A 21,543-nucleotide genomic window follows, 5' to 3' on the forward strand; every position below is an offset into this window, starting at 1 on the left:
AACATGGTACCTAATGCATGGTTAACTAGGAAATGATGTTTCTTCGGGCATCTCAATCTCATAATTACATTTGCCATGCATAGCATAAGTATGCCTAAGTCATTTATCTCTATGAAATATTATCAAAGTATTGGCGATCAAAATTTCTTTTCCTTGGATTATGGGGTTAAACCAAGCTCATGCTTTTAAGAAAAGGTTCGTCAAGTCAAGTTGAAGTATGGAAGTAACCGTCTAGAAAAAATTGGGGCAAAAGCTGAATCGAGTTAATTCGCTACTTTGTCTACTGCCAAACACCTTTAGGACTGTTGATGTCCCTGTTACTTCCAGTTTCACTTTGACAAAGATGTCATGGACCATGTTGAAAATATAAAATTGATTCAACCCCATGTCCTGCCTAAAAATCTCAGTACTTCAACAATGCATCATTCACATATATCCATGCTTTTCATTGGTTGCATTGTTCATTGATTCTTTCTTAAAAAACCTGAACTCTAATCTTTGTTATCAACTGGAAAAAACACGCTTTACGACACCCTTATCAAACACGTGCTAGAGCTAGAGTAATGGGTGCAGTAAAGGAGGTACAAGAACAAATCAAGGCTGACATGGAGGCCATGAAAGAGCAAATGGCCACAGTGATGGGGGCCATGATGAGCATGAAGAAGATAATGGAGGTCATTGCGGCTGCAGTTGCTGTTATCAGCGCCATTATTGAGGTGGACCCGACTCCCCCCATCTGGCCTCAATCAAATAAGTTATCTGACCTCGGATGTGAGAGGCAAAGAGTTGGCAAGTATAGGCGACCCCCATTGTGTGCAAATTCAAAACAAGTATGCCTTCCCGCCATATGGCTTGCCTCCCAACTATACACCACCCAATGTGGCGTACACTCTCAGTAAGGATGTCAATAACTCCTCTCCCATACTCATTGAGAGCCGACAACCTCATCATGCACATGTCTTTCAACCCATGGGGGAGACATATGAAATACCCTACCACAATCTAGGTGACTTCAAGCCTTGCCTCGGATATGCCACTGAAGGGCAAGCAGTTGGTGGTATACCCATGCAAAACACTTTGGAGGGCCCTCAATTTCACCCCCAACCACAACCCTTGCATTCCACTGCGAGTAAAATCCCTCCTGCTATGGCAGCAGATAAAATCTCTAGAGGAAAGGCTCAGAGCCATTGAAGAAGGCAGAGGTTATGCCTTTACTGACATAGAAGAGTTGTTCCTAGTACCCAAACATGGTCATTCCTCTGAAGTTCAAAGCACCAAAGTTTGATAAGTACGTGGGGACTGCTTGCCCCGAGAATCATCTAAAAAGGTGCTATCGGAAGATGGGGGCATATGCGAAAGATGAAAAGTTGCTAATGCATTTCTTTCAAGAGAGTCATACTGGGGCAGCCGTCACATGGTACACTAATCTTGAACCTTCCCGAGTCCATTCTTGGAAGGGCCTAATGGTTGCCTTCATTAGGCAGTATCCGTACAACTCTGATATGGCTCCGGATAAGATGCAGCTACAGAGCATGTGCATGAGGGGGCATGAATCCTTCAAGGAATACGCCCCAAAGGTGGAGGGACCTGGCAACTCAAGTAGCACCTCCAATGACAAAGAAAGAGATGATCACATTGATAGGGGACACATTACCAGTGTTTTACTATGAAAAAGTGGTAGGTTACACACTTTCAAACTTTGCGGATTTGGTCTTCACTGGTGAAAGGATCGAAGTGGGTCTAAAAAGAGGAAAATTTGATCATTCTTCTTTGATGAAAGAGAAAACTGGGGCAAATGGAGAGAATGAGATAGAAGGAGGAACCCGTGCTGCGATTACCGTTCCTACATGACCAAATTCCCCACCACCTAAACAACATCATTGCTCAGCCAATATTAGCCCTTCTCATTAGCCACCACCTAGTCATCCACAAAGGCCATCCCTAAATCAACCACAAAGCCTGCCCGCTGCACATCCGGTGCCAAAACACCAACCAAGGAAGGAATTTTGCAACAAAAAACCTATAGAATTCACCCCAATTCCGGTGTCATATGCTAACTTGCTCCCATATCTACTTGATAATGCAATGGTAGCCATAACCCCTGCCAAGGTTCCTCAACCTCCATTTTCCCAAGGATACGAATCGAACGCAACATGGAGGATTTTCGGGACATTCCATTGAGAATTATATGACCTTGAAGCATAAGGTGCAAAGTCTAATTGATTCGGGCTGACTGAAATTTGAGGAGAATCGCTTATGAATCCTAACATTGACAAGCGACACCACACATGGGGAAATTTTGAAAGTTGTTGTTAGATGTCTCTAATGACTCATTAAGATTTTCAAGTTTATGCCATTATTGTAAACCACAGTTACAATGCTAATAAAAAGGATAAATTTGACATCTTTGTCCCTCATCCTCTGGTAATTACATCCTTGCTTCCACTGGAATGTGAGTGTAAGCCATTGGTTTGTTTGCTCAAGCGACCTACGCTCTTGAGTTTGGACTTCCAAGACCGTTTAATCAGAAATTACTCGTGCTACACATTTGGTGAGGGTGCCGTAAACGATGAGTAAAGCAAAAAAGTTCAAAAAGAAAAAAAAAAGCATTTGATTGATTGTGTTTTCAAGTAAAAATATAGACATTCATGTGATCTCATTTTATAATTCCTAAAAGTTTGTCTCTTTGAGAGAGAAGTAAGTTATCAAGAATAGGAGTCATTTGCTTAATCTACCAACTGAAAAATCCTTCAACTGTTTCTCGTCCTTGAAAACTTCTTTTTGTGTGAATCAACCGCTTCTTTCATTCTTCCTTGCTACAAGGTGGTGAAAATAAAACAACAATGGATACCTCAAAGCCTTACACTGGGGCAATGAAAGGCACCATGCATAAACCTCAGGTGAACCTAGGGGCAGATCAGAAGTTCTCACCCAATAGGTTCCCTGCTACAAGGTCATAACGAAAAACAACGATTGATATCTCAAAGCCCTACATTGGGCAATGAGGGGCACCGTGCATGAGCCTCATGTGAACCTAGGGGCAGGTCAAAAGTTCTCACTCGTCGATGTTTTTAAACAGAAAAAAGGGGGACAAACCCTGGGAGTTCAATGGGTTGATTAAACGACTACATTGCCATCACTCCAAAATTGTCATGTGAGTAAATCAAACAGGACGTACACTCTAAGGGAGTTCCCAAAGAAATTTGCAAAAGATAGAATGAGGTTGCATGAATTATCACCTCTTTCAAAAGGACAGTCAATTTGTGTTTTCCAAAAATCAAATCAAATCAAAATCACAAAATAGGGAAAGAACGTCATGAACATTGTACAACTTTCCATTACACTGCATTGTTGCATACGAAGTCTGCCTTTACCGCATTTCAAGACAAAGTTTGCATGCATCTGCATCCTTAAAAATCATGTTAACTACATAGATTTCCTACATCTAATGTCCAATCTTTTGAATTTGGGATGACCGGCCCTCTCGATGAGTCAATCTCTTGCTTTCTCATAAGGGTGGACCCTTGGGTACTAGTACCTAATGCCTTTAGAGGACTACACATCCTAGACTTTAGAGGGCTACACGTCCTCGCCTTCAGAGGACTGCAGGTCCTCGCTTTTAGAGGGCTACATGTCCTCGCCTTAAGAAAGCTACACGTCCTCACCTTAAGAGGGTTGCACGTCCTCGCCTTAAGAGGGATACACGTCCTCACCTTCAGAGGACTGTAGGTCCTCACCTTCAGAGGGCTACATGTCCTCATCTTTAGAGGACTACACGTCCACAACTTTAGAGGGCTACACGTCCTCGCCTTCAGAGGACTGCATGTCCTCACCTTCAGAGGACTGCACGTCCTCGCCTTCAAAGGACTCTAGGTCCTCGCCTTCAGAGGGCTACACATCCTCGCCTTTAGAGGACTACACGTCTGCGACTTTAGAGGGCAACACGTCCTTATCTTCGGAGGACTGCAGGTCCTCGCCTTTAGAGAGCTACACGTCCTCGCCTTAAGAAGGCTACGCATCCTCGCCTTAAGAGGGCTGCATGTCCTCACCTTAAGAGGGCTGCATGTCCTTGCCTTTAGAGGATTACATGTCCTCGACTTTAGAGGGCTACACGTCCTCGCCTTCAGAGGACTACAGGTCCTCGCCTTCAGAGGGCTACACATCCTCGCCTTAAGAGAGCTACACGTCCTTGCCTTAAGAGGGTTGCACGTCCTCGCCTTAAGAGGGCTACACGTCCTCACCTTCAGAGGACTGTAGGTCCTCACCTTCAGAGGGCTACATGTCTTCATCTTTAGAGGACTACACGTCCGCGACTTTAGAGGGCTACACGTCCTCGCCTTCAGAGGACTGCATATCCTCACCTTCAGAGGACTGCACGTCCTCGCCTTCAGAGGACTGTACGTCCTCGCCTTCAGAGGGCTTCACGTCCTCGCCTTTAGAGGACTGCAGGTCCTCGCCTTCAGAGGGTTACAGGTCCTCGCTTTTAGAGGGCTGCATGTCCTTGCCTTCACAGGGTTGCATGCCCTCGCCTTTAGAGGGCTGCATGTCCTTGCCTTCAGAGGGTTGCATGCCCTCGCCTTTAGAGGGCTGCATGCCCTCGCCTTTAGAGGCCTGCACGCCCTCGCCTTCAGAGGGCTGCACACCCTCGCCTTCAAAGGGCTGCACGCCCTCGCCTTTAGAGGACTGCACGTCCTCACCTTTAGAGGGCTGGCCGCCCTCGCCTTTAGAGGGCTCCACATCCACGCATTTAGAGAACTCAAGGTGTTTTGCCCTTAATGCTTAATCCAGGCTTGTGCTCCTGGGTGAGGGGCCAGTGGTTTCCTTTTATCAGTTCCTGGGCCACCCCCCTGATCTTGGAGGAGGGCCAACTATGCTAGCACAGCCAAAGGATGAGGCTATTGCCCAGCTACTATGCATACCAGGGCAAGATTTCGCCCAGGCTGCTGCATGGAGACGAGTGTGGATCATGCACACCAACATATGGATGACGTTGCTACTTCGCAACATTCTGCCCAGCGACCACCACTCTGATCCCCCCTGCTGAAGTGTCAGCTGGTTTATGCCATCATGACATAGGTAAGTATGCACGTGGCTCAACTAATTTCTAATGTCATCTACTGTTTGCAGGGATCGCGCCTACAAGACATCCAGCGGACCCGAATCAGTCCAATAGGGTCCTAGGGTTTCCAACTCTGATTACGGGTGATGAGAATCCTGAAACTAGCCAAATACAGGCTAAAGGCCCAAGTGGAGAAGGACGAAGGCCCAAGTGGAGAAGGATAAAGCCCCCAAGTGGAGAAGGATGAAGGCCCAGAGGCAGAGACACTATCAAGACTATTAATTGTTGCTGAAGGCCCAAACTAATTTAAAGGCCCAAGTTAAATATGTTTTTAGTTATAATTTTTATTTATTGTAATTTTGGCCTAAACTGTTTAGAAGGCCCATGTCTATTTTTATCATTTTGTTCAAATACATTATAAGTATTGGTTTTTGTTTTCAAAAAAAAAAACTTTTGGCATTTTCATAAAATTTGGTGAGAGCTTCTCTCTAGGTTCCTTGTTGAACCAATCTCAGACTTATCAAGGTAATCCTTATGACGTCTACTCTAACTTATCTTCCTTCACTGGAAGTGGCGTCTACCCTGACTTATCTTCCTTCACTGGAAGTTGCGTCATCCAAATCTCTGTAACCTGTATCAAGCGATCCGCCCCGTAAGGTTCACATCATCTGTTATTAGAGCTTCGGCTCTTGATACAGTTTCTATCCTATCCTATTATTTTTCTTTGTAATTTGTCCAGGTTCGTGTTTTGTCCTTGTTCTATTATTTGCGTTTTTGTTTACATCTTGTTTCGTTCTTGTTTGTGTCTTGTGTTCTGTTATTTGTGCTCTTGTTCTTGTTTCTTGTGTCTTTCACACTTTGTGTCAAAAAAAAAGTTGCAGAAATTTTGAAAAAAGAAAATTTGGGTGTTTGATCTTTGAACACGAAATTGAGGCATTTAGAAGTGTTTTTTTGGAAAGAAAATCGTGGATCAAATCCCCTTATCTAGATTCTCCTCTGAATTCTGAGCATTTTGATATATAGTGGGCCTCAAATGGACAACCGTAGCAAAAGTTATGAGCATTTGAAGTTTACTTGTCATATCTGTTATCTTATCTGTTTATCTTATTTGTTATCATATCTGTTATCCAAATTAAATCTAATTTGTTATCCAAATCTGATCTGTTATTCAAATCAAATCAAAATTTGTTATCCAAATCAAATCTAATCTGTTATCCAAATCAAGTCTAATTTGTTATCCAAATCAAATCCAATCTGTTATCCAAATCAAGTCTAATTTGTTATCCAAATCAAATCTAAATCCAAATCAAGTCTAATCTGTTAACCAAAATCAAATATGATTTGTTATCCAAATTAAATCTGCTACACAGTCTGTGATAATTAAACTGTCTTTCCTGTTATATACCATGTGTGTCTAATTTGATTCATCCAGGAACTTAAGAAGGAGTGAGTGGTAAAAGGCAAGAGTCAGAACATCACACAAAAGCCTATATTGAGAGCATCAAACACGAGTGAACTACCATCAAAGAGAGAAACACGTGAGTAGAGTGTGGTGAGGTCCTGAATTTTTTTTTAATTTACTGCAAAATTCTTTGTTCCTTAATCATGGCAAGAGCTGGTGACAATGGTGGTGTATATCATCAACTGGACGGATCTCAGTGCTTATTTCTGGACGCGATGACTACACAAATGCAACGTTTGTTGAACCGTAACAAAGAAGAGCTCTACAGACAAATAGCCAAATCTTCCTTGTTTACTCTTAAACCTCTATCCCCTAGAGAAGTGTGTGATGACCAAATCAGAATGAGAGAAAAGAGAGAACAAGAGAAAGAAAATAGTGAGGCACCACAAAGGAATATGAAAAAGAAGAGTGATACACCCGAGGAAAAGAGTGATACACATAAGAGAGAGAGTGATACACATGAGAGAAAATTTAATTATTTTGCAGAGGCGAGTGAAATGAGGAAAGTGTTACCTGCTCATGAACCACTCAATCTACAGTATTGCAAAGACAGTAAAATTTCTACTGATAATTCTAATGAGTTTACTATTTCTATTTCTCCTAGTGTTCAACCCTTATTGCAGGAATTAAAAATGTCTTTCCTAAGGAGATTCCTCATGGACTGCCACCTTCAAGAGGCATAGAACATCAAGTTGATCTCCTCCCCGGAGCTTCATTACTTAACAGGCCAACTTAGAAAAGCAATCCCCAAGAGACTCAACGTAAGGATGCACATGCCAAAGTTGAGTATGTGAAAAGATTGTATGACCAAGTGAATGTGCAAATTGCAAAGAAGAATGAAAGCTATACCAAGCAAGCCAACAAGAAAAGGAAGGAAGTGGTACTCGAACCCGGTGATGATCTTGGACATTTGAGGGCAAATGTTTTCCAAGAAGGAGGGAATGATGAGAATCCTGAAACTAGCCAAATACAAGCTAAAGGCCCAAGTGGAGAAGGACGAAGGCCCAAGTGGAGAAGGATAAAGCCCTCGAGTGGAGAAGGATGAAGGCCTAAGTGGAGAAGGATGAAGGCCCAGAGGCAGAGACACTATCAAGACTATTAATTGTTGCTGAAGGCCCAAACTAATTTAAAGGCCCAAGTTAAATATGTTTTTAGTTATAATTTTTATTTATTGTAATTTTGGCCCAAACTGTTTAGAAGGCCGATGTCTATTTTTATCTTTTTGCTCAGATACACTATAAGTATTGGTTTTTGTTTTCAATAAAAAAACTTTTAGCATTTTCATAAAATTTGGTGAGAGCTTCTCTCTGGGTTCCTTGTTGAACCAATCTCAGACTTATCAAGGTAATCCTTGTGGCATCTACTCTGACTTATCTTCCTTCACTGGAAGTGGCGTCTACCCTGACTTATCTTCCTTCACTGGAAGTGGCGTCATCCAAACTCTGTAACATGTATCAAGCGATCCGCCCCGTAAGGTTCACATCAACGGGCCTCTGTCAGTTCCACGGAATGTCCGTCGCCCCCAACAAGGTCATCAGGCACCCCATTAACAGGGCTTTCATCCAGAAGTATTGCGCCCCTAGGCAGGCACAAGGCGAGGCACCACAGCAGCCTGGGTGACTGCCAACAGCGGGCAACAGACGCACTGCCACCACCTCCAGAGTTCACCAAAGCTCATCCACAAAAAGGCTAGAGCGTTGCCTGCAACACATGTCCGACCAGAAGGCGACCAAGTCCAAAGCCAAAGGTAAGCAAAAGTACTATGCCCATGATCGACAAGTCATGATGTATCCGGTTCAAGATGTTAAAGAAGCGCTACTAGGAAGCAACACATAATTGGCTACGAAGAAGCTCCTCACGAAGCGGTCCAGGAAGGGCACCATTGAATAGGGTTCCAGTGCGACCCCACAAGCCAACACAGGCTTTGACAAACACCGATTCTAGAGCATGGAACATCAGTAGCGTTTTGAGGCCATCAAGGGATGGTCATTCCTCAGACAGAGACAGGGGCAGCTGAGGGATGATGAATTTATGCACTTTCATTTATTTTGTTATTCTGTTATTTCCCTTGTGATCTAACATTATCTGCTTCCAATTATTATGTCCATTATGATTGAACTGAACATGCAGTTATCTGTCACATTGTGAGTAATTTACCGATTTTGGCATATGGTCGTACTTAATTTACAATGATTTGTCCGAAATGGAAAAATGTGTGTAAGTCTAGTGTACTTTCATTTACACACCTTTTTTCAATAAAATGTAATCTTGGGTATCAACCGTGCCCAGGTTACGAGTTGTTTTTGATCTTTTGAAAAATGGTCGAAACAAAAAAAACAGCAAAAACAAACAAGAACAAAAAATATATTTTTTGACTAAAAAGCCAAGACACTTTTGAAAAGAAATAAACTCCAACTCTTTCTTTGAAAAAGATTCACCAATCAAAACAAAAAAGGGTTTTGTTGAAAAAATGTGTATACACCTAAAGGGTGAATGTTGTGAAAATTTTCCCGAACACTTAAAATGGACTCGGATGAATGCATGAATTGATAAAAGAGCATGTTTTGGAAACATGACCACAAAACTTGATGCTTAAGTGTCCACATAGGTGCATGCATGACCAATTTTGCATAAAATTTCTGAATCATCATTGTTGCACGCGTGTCATGAAAAATAGTGTGGGACATTCCTTTATGCCTGAACCACTAGCCAAAGCAACACCCTGACATATATCATGTCCAGCCATTCTACAAGCTTTGAGCCAAAATCCCAACTCACCATAAACCTTGACCCAGGATGAGAATTTCCATCCTCGCCCTTGGAAGAAAACAAAAAGGAAAAAGAAGTTCCCGATCAAAGGTCGGAAGGAGACAGAAGAAAAAGAAAATTCTCAATCAAAGATCGAAAGAAAGCAAAAGAAAAAATCCCCTATCAAAGGTTGGAAGAAAGCAAAAAAGAAAGAAAAAAATATACAGGAAGGTCTTTGGACTAGACAATATCTAAACAATACAAAATTGTCACAAGCCAACAAGAAAAGAAAGGAAACCACGACTGGAAGTGGTCCTCTCCCTTTGATTACCAACCAAAATCTTGTGCATCGACAAATTTTTCGCCTCGCACTAAACAAAAACAGAAAAGGAAAAGGCCAAAACACTCAGAGCCAAATTTCCCACCAAAAACACCATTACCAAAAAAGGTCCTATTGATCCATGATCACACATGTAATCTTTGATTTGATAAGAAATGATTTGTAAAGTCAAATCATGACATATCTATGGTTCGGAATTAGGATAAAACACTTACCTGTATGAGATTGATACACTTTGAGTGGTTTTCTTCTATTTTCAGTTGGACCTAGTGTTTCCTCAAAATGGTCATTTAGAAATGAAACGCTAACATCCAAAATCTCATTTGTGGTTATGAGAAGATTTTATCAGCATACTCTCCTTCCACCAATAGACACATTGTTTTTCTTCAAAAATTATATGTTGCTCTCATCGGTTGGAGGTTTGTTTCTTTGCAAAAACATGTTCGCATTTTTAGTTAAAGAACATCGAGACTATTCTAGTCTCACAGTTCAGCAAGAACTATGTAGGTCTGAGTTCCTCATCTCAAATTGATGATACGTAGGAGCAAAAGCCCAGCTTTTGTCGACCACCCCATCCTGCTACCGTGACCCGTGAGTTCGATAGCATGCGGAGACGCCTTACGATTATCTACACCTCGTCATTTAGAGACCCCAAGTCTGATTGACAAGCGAAGACCAATGTGGTCGTCCCTGCCCTTTCCAGAGATGTCAACACCTTCCGGCTGAGACTCTTTTGGTCTCACAACATTTGTTGATCCTGACCCATGCGTCAGGTGGCAAGCAGATATACCCAAGTGATTATCCGTACAAAGACAACATCTGCGGATCCTGACCCATGCCTCAGGTGGCAGGCGGATATACCTAAGTGATTATCCGTACAAAGACAACATTTGTTGATCCTGACCCATGCGTCAGGTGGCAGGCGGATATACCCAAGTGATTATCCGTAGAAAGACAACATCTGTTGATCCTGACCCATGCGTCAGGTGGCAGGTGGAAATACCTCAAGTGGTTATCTGTAGAAACACAATTTTGTTACCCCGACCTCTGAGAGATCCGATAGCATGCAGAGATACCTTTTGGTTATCCGTACACTTGCTTTCCTTTTTTCGAGGCTATCAAAGTTCTTTTTATCATCCCGAGACAAGCCAGTCCGGTGATATCTTGGACAATGATAGTCGTCTGTTTCTAATCAATTTTTGAGATTTTCCTGCAGATACTTTTTGTCATCCAAGGACAATCAAGTGGATGGCGTGCAAAAGGCCCTCCTGCTTTCAAGGAACGATCAAGCCTGATAGCGTGAGACATGGTCGCTATGGGAGCTATTTGGTCGGTCGAGTGGAGTGTCGACCCGAACGAAATTAGTATCTTATCTTTACTTCCCTTTTGTCTCCGATAAAATATAAGTAAAGAGGGGCAACTGTCATACCCTAATTTCGTTTGGGGACCATTGTTTGCGAGGATGCGAAACTGTTTTGACCACTTCCAAACACTTGAGACCCGTCCCCATGGAATCCGTAAATTTTCAGGATGCTTCGAAGAGAAACCGACCAAAAATAGGAAAACGAGAGTGTATTTAGCAAAGTGGGGGTGTAAATAGACTGTTACACCCTAATTTTATTCGGGGACCGTTTTTGATCGCTTTGGAAGCCTTAACACCCATCGCCATGGAATCCATAAATTTTCATAAGGTTTCGGAAGGAAAACAGCCCAAAAAACACAAAATGGGGGGTGAACTTATCAAGTTGGGGCTGTAAATAGAAATTTTCAAATCTGGCACCTTCCAAAGCATTTTGGAAGCTGGGTTGCTTAAGGAGGAAGCAACCTAGCCTGGGCAAGCTGAGCTCACCTGGGCGAGTTGGGCGGCAACCTCCTCCCCCATTTTGTTGAAAAATGGCTTCTGGGGCTTCTGTAATGCTTCCGTAAAATTCCCGTAACCCTAAATAAGCATATTTCACTTAATATAGGTGAGAAGGAAGAGAAAAAAAGAAGAAAATCAAGTCTGATATGCTTTCATAAGGCTTTCATTTAAAACCGTTTTAAGGTCCAACGCCTTAAATCGGTCCTCTTTGCTTTTATCGGTTAACATGGACCGTTCAAAAGCATAAAATTAACACATAACTTTACCGCTTTTGCAAGAATTACGTAGGTCTGATTTCCTCATCGCAATTGAGGATACGTAGGAGCAAAATCTCCGCTTTTGTCGATCACCCCAAGAGATCGTTAATGGTCCAACGCCTTAACATTTCTCTCCTTTCAAAAACCAAGAGATCTTTACTGGCCAAACGCCTTAACGTTTCTCTTCTTTCACAACCAAGAGATTGTTAATGGTCCAATGCCTTAACATTTCTCTCCTTTCAAAAACCAAAAGATCGTTAATGGTCCAACGCCTTAACGTTTATCTTCTTTCACAACCAAGAGATCGTTAATGGTCCAATGCCTTAACGTTTCTCTCCTTTTAAAAACCAAGAGATTGTTAATGGTCCAACGCCTTAACGTTTCTCTTCTTTCACAACCAAGAGATTGTTAATGGTCTATGTCTTAACGTTTCTCTCCTTTCGAAAACCAAGAGATCTTTAATGGTCCAACGCCTTAACATTTCTCTTCTTTCACAACCAAGAGATCGTTAATGGTCTAATGCCTTATCATTTCTCTCCTTTCAAAAACAAGTGATCGTTAATGGTCCAACGCCTTAACGTTTCTCTCCTGTCAAAATCAAAAGATCGTTTAATGGTCCAACGCCTTAAATGACCTTTGTTCAATTAAAATCTATCTTGCGAAAAAAGATAAAAACAACTTAACCAATGTTTAGTTCTCAAAGAATTACGTAGGTATGATTTCCTCATCACAATTGAGGATAGTTAGGAGCAAGGGAAACACCCTTGTCGACCACAAAATGATAAAAGATACAAAAGACCCATAAAAAGCTTAAAAAAACATAAAAAAGGGAAAATACATAAAAACATAAAAAAGGGAAAATACATAGTTTTGAAGTCATATTTGCACACTTGATTAAAGGTTGTCGTCCCTTGTGACTAACACGTGGGGTGCTAATACCTTTCCCGTGCGTAAAAACAACTCCCGAACCTTTCACACTTAAAGTTCGTAGACCACACGTTCTGGTTTTTCTGATGTTTTCCTCGAATAAACGTTGGTGGCGACTCCACGCGCCTTCCTCCTTGGAAGATGCACCCGTAATCTATTCATTTTATTGGATATGTAGTAGGAATTATTGCTGCTACACAAGCTTGCTACGTCCCTCTCTTTCTCCATTTTGTCTTATTAGGATTATGTTGGATGCAACTTATAATGTCTATATTGAATGCAACATATGAATAAGAAAGGAGTAGGCTTTTGTACACGGATCGAACCGCTCATGATTATAATGCTTTAACAAATGCAATTGAAATAAATGACACCTTGTGGTATTTTTCATACCAATTTATTTGTCACAATTTGGAACATGAACATTTGCAATGGTGTAACTCATATTATTGCTTCCAATAATGATTGTGGTGTGAAAGAATATGACACATAAAGCTTTCAACCTTTGAATAACTTCCATTTCTCTTGGCCAATGAATGTGAGAACTCTCTATGCAATCTAACTGATGCAGTATTTTTTTATTTTTTTTCCTTTCTTAGCTAATTATTGTCCCATTCGGGTTCATTTCAACAAATTTACTAGCTAGAACTTCTTCAGCGTATTTTGCTATTACATTTTGTTATAGTAACTAGTAAGGAATCTTACTGCCTCATGAATTCATGATTTCCTTCAATCAATTGCAGAGGAACAAAATTGGTACAATTAGATAGATTGAAGAGGACAAGTTTATTGTAAACATTATAATTAGTTAATAGTTTATTGATAATTATCAAAGCAAAAAAAAATTAGTAATATCTTATTACAATATGTCTAGGCCTGGATGACTAAAATTGCGAGTTTGGTTTGATGTAAAACAAAATAAACATTAAAAAAATAATAACATCGATTTTAGAAAAGTGTCTTAGAATCATGACATTCTAAAACGGTTTTGCTTAAAATCATCTTAGAATTTATAAAAGTTAAGATGTTTCTCTGTAAAACCATCATAGAATGTCAGGATTCTAAGACAGATTTCACTGTCTTAGATTCTATACGGTTTTCACTAAAAACCGTCTTAGATTTTATAGATTCTAAGACGATTTTCATCAAAACTATCTTAGAATGTCAAGATTCAAAGATAGCTTTTTACTTAAAACCGTCTTAGATTCTATAGATTGTAAGACATTTTTTTGGGGAAACCATCCTAAAATATGGAGTTTCTAAGACGGTTTTTTGAAAAATCGTCTTAGAATACTCACTATTAGAAATTACACTTTCAACATCGGTTATTTAGAGCATTCTACATCGGCTCCAAAACCGAAGTTGAAAGTGATGATGTTGAATGTATCATCGTTAACATTGGTTTTGAAAAACCGATATTAACATAAACATGATAACATCGGTTTTCTAAATAACCGATGTTAAACACAAAGAACTACAGCAAAAAAAGTGTATGCATGACGAAAGTTGACATCAGTTTTGTAGTAAAACCGATGTTAATGTTATATATTGGCATCGGTTTCAGTAGAAAACTGATGTCAACGTTGTGATGCATATACTTATTTGTTGTACGTCTTTGTATATAACATCGGTTATTCATAGAAAACCGATGTTAATGTACAACGTTAACATCAGTTATTTATATATAACCGATGTTAACTTTTGTACATTAACATCGGTTATGTATAGATAGCCGATGTTAACTTATGTACATTAACATCGATTATGTATAAATAACCGATGTTAATATAGAAACGGTAACATCGGTTATGTATGAATAACCGATGTTAATGTACAAAAGTTAACATCGGTTTTCTGTATGACCGATGTTAAGGTTCATGTTGACATCGGTTTTTGTAAATAAATGATGTTGTTTACCATATTAACATCGATTTTTGTTAATAACCGATGTTGTTTTCAAGTATTTTTTATATATATACTTTCTGTTTTTACAATAAACCCAAAATTGTACCTATGAAATGCAATTTCAAGCCCAATTCACAGCAAATAAACATTTTATTCTGCTTTCAAGCAGTTTTAATGATAATAAACATCAAATAATTTATTTATCATAAAGAACAATCATCAAATGAATTGAATGTTCATATTACATAGAAAATGTCAAAAATGTTAAACCAAAGTAAACTAAGCTAAAGATAATGTCCCTAAATCCTAGGTCTGATCTCTAACTCGGAGATAAAACTGTGCCCACTGGATCCACGATGCCTTTAATCTCTCTGGCTCCAATGGTCTAGGATCGTTAAAATACTGCATGATGAAATAAATCATAATAAGTTAATAATGTAATACAAATTATAAATAAATCGATTTTGTTTAAAATAAACTTATCGCTTCCCTATTATTCCTAAAAGTTCCTAAAATGATGGTGGACATCTAGTGCATCACATAGTAGCCGCATTCAGTACTTCCTTTTTGTCTATTACACTAAATACATAATGAAATTTGGATATTGATTAAACAACTAGTGTACAAAAACATAAAGAAATATATATAAGTGGAAGTTTTATGTAAATGACGTACCTTGACGACAATCCACCTAGTAGGAGCCTTTGATTTAGGCTGTGGAGCATCATCAAGACCTTTTAAAGCACTATTCTAGATGAGTAACAATTAAAAACTGGTGTTGTACGTTGAGGTATTTCAATGCAAATGTATTGAAAAGAACACTAACCTATTAATAATCCCCTTAAGGTAGTTGTCTGGCCTGTTATGCAATGAACAAAACCAGACAACTAGGTGTTCCTTGGGCAGAATGACCACCATCTGCTAGTGTTCGCTGCAGTGGAGACGAATATGGGTTAGTATATTAGTAAACATTAATTAAATTCAGTTATTTTGTGTGACTTACCCATTTAGGTAGGCTCCAAGATAGACATCGCATTTTGAACTCTGCATCCAAGTCTTTGTGTAACTTTCAGACTCAAACTGCGATTGCCCAGACCTCTGAATCGACTGTGGCTCGAGGAATCCATAGATATCAGAATTCCCCGCTCGCATACATGTTTCAGTGAGATGCCTGTTTATGTTAAGTCAAAGTTAAATATTTATGAATTGAAAGCAATAACTTAGGTAATTAAAAGTAATATAAAATGACTTACAAAATCCACAATTGTAACACTGATATGCTGAGACATTGACCACCGTGTGCGATATCGAACAGGTCTTCATGCTTTATGTAGAGGGGGAAATCTAGATTAAAGACCTCGAACACGGTGGCATCCCATCTAACCTGATAAGGCCTCAAGAAAAGCTCTGGGATGGTCAATGTCATCAGATAAAGCGGATCATCGACCTCCGGATTGAGCTTTGGAGGTGGTTTTGCCAGAGACACAGTTACATGTTCATGAAACAAAGTTAAATGGCCTAATTTGAGGCACGCTTAATGAATTAATTTAAAAAGAAGAAACATATAGTAAGGACAATAAGTACCTGCTGTGATAAAGACTTGACCAGATGTGTCGGCCAAGCAAGGAAGGTGTGAAGTGCCTGCCCCACTAAGAAAACCTCATCAGTGGGTACAGGAACTGGAGCATCTGCATCTGTAACCTCCTCCACACTCACCTTTACTTGGCCAGTTAACAAAGGAGATTTATGAACAACAGTGGATCCCTCATAAACTCTCCCCATGGCAACCAGGCGGGCAGGATCTATTTCTATATACAAGCCGCACCTATCAGAGTCACCCATCTCAGGATCGTTTCCTGAGGGATCAACACAACTCTCCTTTGTGCTTACTCGAGGACTGGAGGGACCAACCAAAGGGTTGGGAGGCAGTGCAAGTCCCTGAGACTAGGACTGCATCTGGCTTAATGATGCCATGAGCTGCCGCGTCACTTTTTCTGTGATGGACTCCTCTAGCTGGTCCCTGATTTGCTGGGTCAACTGCTGCAATTCTTCGGGAGGCAGGGAGGAAGAGCTGCGGGACGTCCGTGGAGCTGGTCCAAAGTATTGCTTGATGGTGACACCGGCTCCAGCAGCACGGACACGTCCAGGGTGCTCTGGACGTCCAATAGCAGCAGTGAGAACATCCTGACGTCCATGGGGGACAAAGGATCCCTATGTGGCCTGCTCCTCAAAGGAATCCTGCACAGAAAACACACAGTGGTACATGGAATTCAGAAAATGTTGAAATATAATTGTAATGGTTAGTTGAAAATGACTTACAATCTTCTCAGCGATTTCCTTTGCAGCCTCAGTCGTCATCTCCCCTGTTTTCTTCGTGCGGGCCACCTTCCACTTCACGTGGTGTCTGACCGGGGATGGAGGGTCGATGACGCCATCAACGCTTCCTGACTGTGCAGCTTCCTCCAGCTTCTTCTTCGTCTTCTCCGCCAGGAGAAGCTTCTACTCCAAATAGTCATAACCCCCACGAGACAAAACGTGGGGGCAGTATTTTGCTTCTGGATGGCATGTGCCTTCTTGCGCACATCCTGAAAAAATTAAACAATAATGTTTCAAATTGGTAGAATGAAGTATAACAACATCATGTTTTTTGAAAAACAACTTAAACGGCAAGGAACATACCTCCCAAGAAGGGTCTCTGTGAGTCTTGCAAAACTGGGCCCACTTTTCCTTGTTGATGCCATATTTCTCACAAACAATGTTCTCGACACCGTCCTGATCGGCTGCAAGGGCCCATTTCCTCATGAGGTCTGATTTAAACTGCCTCCATCTCTCCCCCACGGTCTGAAGTAACTTCCTTTTCGTCCTACTGTCAAAAGCCTCTGGGATATCAAATTCCGCCTGACAACATCAAATAAAGTTTAGTTGTTACAATAATGTATTTTTTGGCTATTAATTAAACAAAATCAAATAAGAAAATAAAAATACCTGAATATCCTCCCAAATCAGGTCCTTCTGAGCAGTAAGGACCTCCTTCCAGTTCTCGTAGGTGGCGTCCACCTTATCACGCGCCACAATCCCCAAATATGTTCTTAATTTCTTTGTGTGGGGACCGTCGGCCTTGCTGGTAGCAGGATCAACATGGACCACTGGTCTCTCAACACCAGGTGGTCTAGTAGACAATGATCGTAGACGTGAGGCTTTGCGTGTCCGCTTCACGGCAGATGGCGAAGCCGATGCGTCCGAAGAAGCAGGAGGAGGAGGAGGAGGAGGAAAAGAGGCAGGTGGAGAACCCATGATCTTTTATACAATAACATACAACAACATACAAAATAGGATTAATCAAAAGAGGATAAGTCATAAGTGATTTAGTTGTGCTTTTTAATTGTGATTCAAAACAGGATAAGATGTAATAGTAATGAAAAAGTCTGATAAATCAATAGTGTGATAACAAATTAAGGTTGATGATGTGTTGTGATACTTGTGCTTTAAATTTGTTTGAAGACATGAAAGAAAATTACTGTGTAGCACAAGTAACAATAATCGTAGACATGTCAAGATTACATAGTGTGCACTCAAAGCTAGATTTCCATGGGATTTAAAGGATGTCAAAGTGGGGTGAATGCAAGCAAACTTTTCTTAGATTTTTGGAATTGTAGAGAAATCATTGACAACAGTACTTCAAAGTCTCGGGGAAGGAATGACATGAAGACCTTGAATGATGAAGGAATGAAATTGGGGGTTACCAAGGGAGGGGTTGGTGTCATTTTGTACATAGCAAATTTTAGTGACGTGTTGTGCAGCAAACATTGAATTATGATTTGATTTGGGGCAACCATGTTAAAAAAAGTCTATTACATGTAATCAGCAGTCAATGGATGCGTGATGGAATATAAATACTATATCTTGAGAAATACACATGTAGATGGCATCCTTAGGACTTCATCCAGTTGATGTTTGTCGCCAGTTTCATCATCCACCACCCTTACCTTCTCTGGCTTCTCACGTTTATTTTTGTTAAACCCATATTTATGCCTTCTTCCCTTCATGTCTTGTTTTATCACAACTTTAGCCGAATCTCCTATCTTCAGCACAGTTGAATCTCCTGTCTTATTCTCCAATGACACACTTTGATGGCCTGTATCTCTTTTCTTCATATGTTCTAGTGCTTCAGCTTTAGAATGCATTTAGCAATCTGAACTTTCCAGTGATCTCCAAAGGCTTCTACATCAACATTAACACTCTCCACCCTCTTTGCTTTATGCTTCTGTGCTGCATTTCGTGGTTCCTCCTTATAATTCTCATATTTATTACAGGTTGCACTAGAAGAATTAGCACCAATTCGTGCCTCTTCCTCCTCTACCAGCTCAATATCTTTTGTTTCACCTTTGCTTTTGTAAAATACACTATAATTTACAAAACAAAAGTTGAAAGGAAAGATATTGAGTTGGTAGACGAGGAAGAAGCACAAATTGGTGCTGATCGTTTGGGCAATTTGGACATTTGGACATTTCTTGGAATTCATGCCTGTAGAGTATGTAATCATTGGGGCAAGCATGAATCTTCTGATACTCCATACCCATGGGACACAGTATCTTTTTCGCCTTATAGTAAGTTTTAGGCAGCGTGTTGTCCTCTGGAAGCAGATTGTGCACTACCTCAAGCAGTGAGGTGAAACTTTTGTCACTCCACCCATACCTGGCCTTCACATTAACTAGACTTAACACCGCAGACAACAGGGTTAAGGAATTCTTGCACCCCATATACAAAGGCTTCTTTGAATCACTCTGCAATCCTTCATACACAGGGGTGTGTGCTTCCTGAAAAGACTCTTGTCCAAGGTCACGAATCATGTCCTCCAAGCGATCTCCCATTTCTACATCAAACGGTTTAGATTGGGACCCACTCTGCATGTCAGTCACTTCACCATGCCATATCCACGTCGTGTAATTCTTCTTGATCCCATCACACAATAGATGGTCCCATATGTCGTCCAATAGTTGTCATCTTCCATTCAAACAATTGATGCAAGGACAATAATATTTTCCTTCTTCATTCGGTCGACCTCTTTCTAAAGAAAATTGCAAGAACTGCTCCACGCCATCCACATATTTTGGGCTCATGCGACTTTGATTGGTCCAACTTCAATCCATCTAAGCAATTCCATGCATGAAAATCTCACTTTTTTATTTATAGGTGTGGCCCTATCCCATTTAGGAAGATTGTCTTTTATGTTAGCCTCAAACGTCATGGTTAGCATTATTTTGAAAAATTTGACTAAATTTCGGCAGCATTACGCATTGGTCTCCAAGTACACGACATGACATCAGTGAAATTAATTTCTCGATAATCAAGTATGCACTCAGAGAACAAGTTCAAATGCATTGTACCGAAATTTCATCAAATTATTCAAAATAATAATAACCTTAACGAATGAATCTAACATAAAAATACCAGTCTCCCCAAACTGTCCAAACGGACAATTCAAGACTAAATACAATGACTAATGCAAATTGTCCGCAAGAGTCATTGCATTCAGTCTCAAATGGGAATCTAAGGTTCACTCAGCATGAACAACAGTTGTTTATATAGCAAATTACATTGATCACATACAAGAACATACAAAAGGTAAAATTCAATTACAGACAAATATAGACATCAGCAATTGCTTATGTAACTAATTTCAAATGCTGGGTTTCAAGGGTGCTTATGCTTTATTATTGTAGTTGGGTATATGTGTATGTGTGTGTATCATGAGGGTCTGTGTGTATCATGAGGATGTGTGTAGTTGTCATGCTAGTAAAATTTGAGGGCAAACTAGTGATCAATGTTGTTTTGTGTGATTACAGATTATGGAAATCTATCCACTATTGCTTTAAGTCTGAAGGACCCTGTTAGTGTGAAGGAGAGGAGGGAACGTTTTCTGCAAGGTTTGGGCTTAGCTGATTCTACAAACCAACTATCTTGTGCCTAAAAGCAAGGATGAAATCCTCACCTTGTCTTCGATGACTTTAGCTATGAAGTCACTTTGTGAAAGTCACAATGATATATGGACCCTTATGACTGCCCTTGAGCTTCCTGTGAGTGATTGGGAGGACAAATGGATTGATGTGTACTTCGACATAACTTCAAAGTTGCTAGACATTTGCAATGCATTTAGCTCTGAGCTTTCACGTCTGAACCAGGGAAACCTTCCTCTTAAGTGTGCACTGCACAATTTAGACTGTTTTTTTTTTGTTTTACTCAGCAAAAATAGATAATATATGTGCGAGAGCCAAAGGGCAGGAAGATGAAGACAATCTCTGGACATTGTGTTCCGGTAAAAGACATATTAGTTTCGAAAGCAGCTAAAATTCTCACCAAGTTTGTCTCTGCTGACAATGGTGCTTCTCTTGTCATCAATGCATATCTCCACCGAGCTTCTGCATCTTTCAACGAGCTCAAGCAGCTCCACAAGGAGCTTGGATCATCTCACTCTCATAAGAAGCACAAAAGGCACATAACAGAGAATGGTAATGACAGTGGGATCATCTCACTAGATCTTCCTAAGGTTAAAAATCCTGCCAAAGGAAAGGTTTTGATGCAAGCAATGTATGGAGTTAAGGTGGAGACTGTATTTATTTGCAGGGTGTTTACTGCAGCATTCTCTGGCTTGTCAAATAAGTTATCAGACTTGAATGTGGCGGACATACATTCATGGGCTTGAGATTTTAGAAGGTTGTGGAATCTTGTAAATGAGGAAATTAGAGTAAGATTTTTTGGTGGTAAATTTACTGTATTGAATTAGTTGGAAGCGGTTGATGCCTCTGTGAAGATATTATATCCTACTATCCAGGCTGGTGTAGATATCGTTGAGATAGAATGGCTTGTGAAGACTGTTGAGGAATTACGTGCGGGTGTCGAGAAGCTTTCACAAGGAAATGATCTTCTTGCAAAGGGAGTAGATGGGCTTTTTGAAGCCGCTATGACTAGTCGTGATACTTTGCT

General features: G+C 40.4%; 1 pseudogene; it reads left to right on the top strand.

Annotated features, from left to right (window-relative positions):
- The first annotated feature begins 563 nt into the window (after window positions 1-563).
- Window positions 564-21,543, top strand: part of LOC100776294 (protein BPS1, chloroplastic-like) — a 23,553-nt pseudogene continuing 2,573 nt past the window's right edge.

This window comes from Glycine max, chromosome 1 (genome assembly GCF_000004515.6).
Source record: "Glycine max cultivar Williams 82 chromosome 1, Glycine_max_v4.0, whole genome shotgun sequence".
NCBI classification, from domain to species: Eukaryota; Viridiplantae; Streptophyta; class Magnoliopsida; order Fabales; family Fabaceae; genus Glycine; species Glycine max.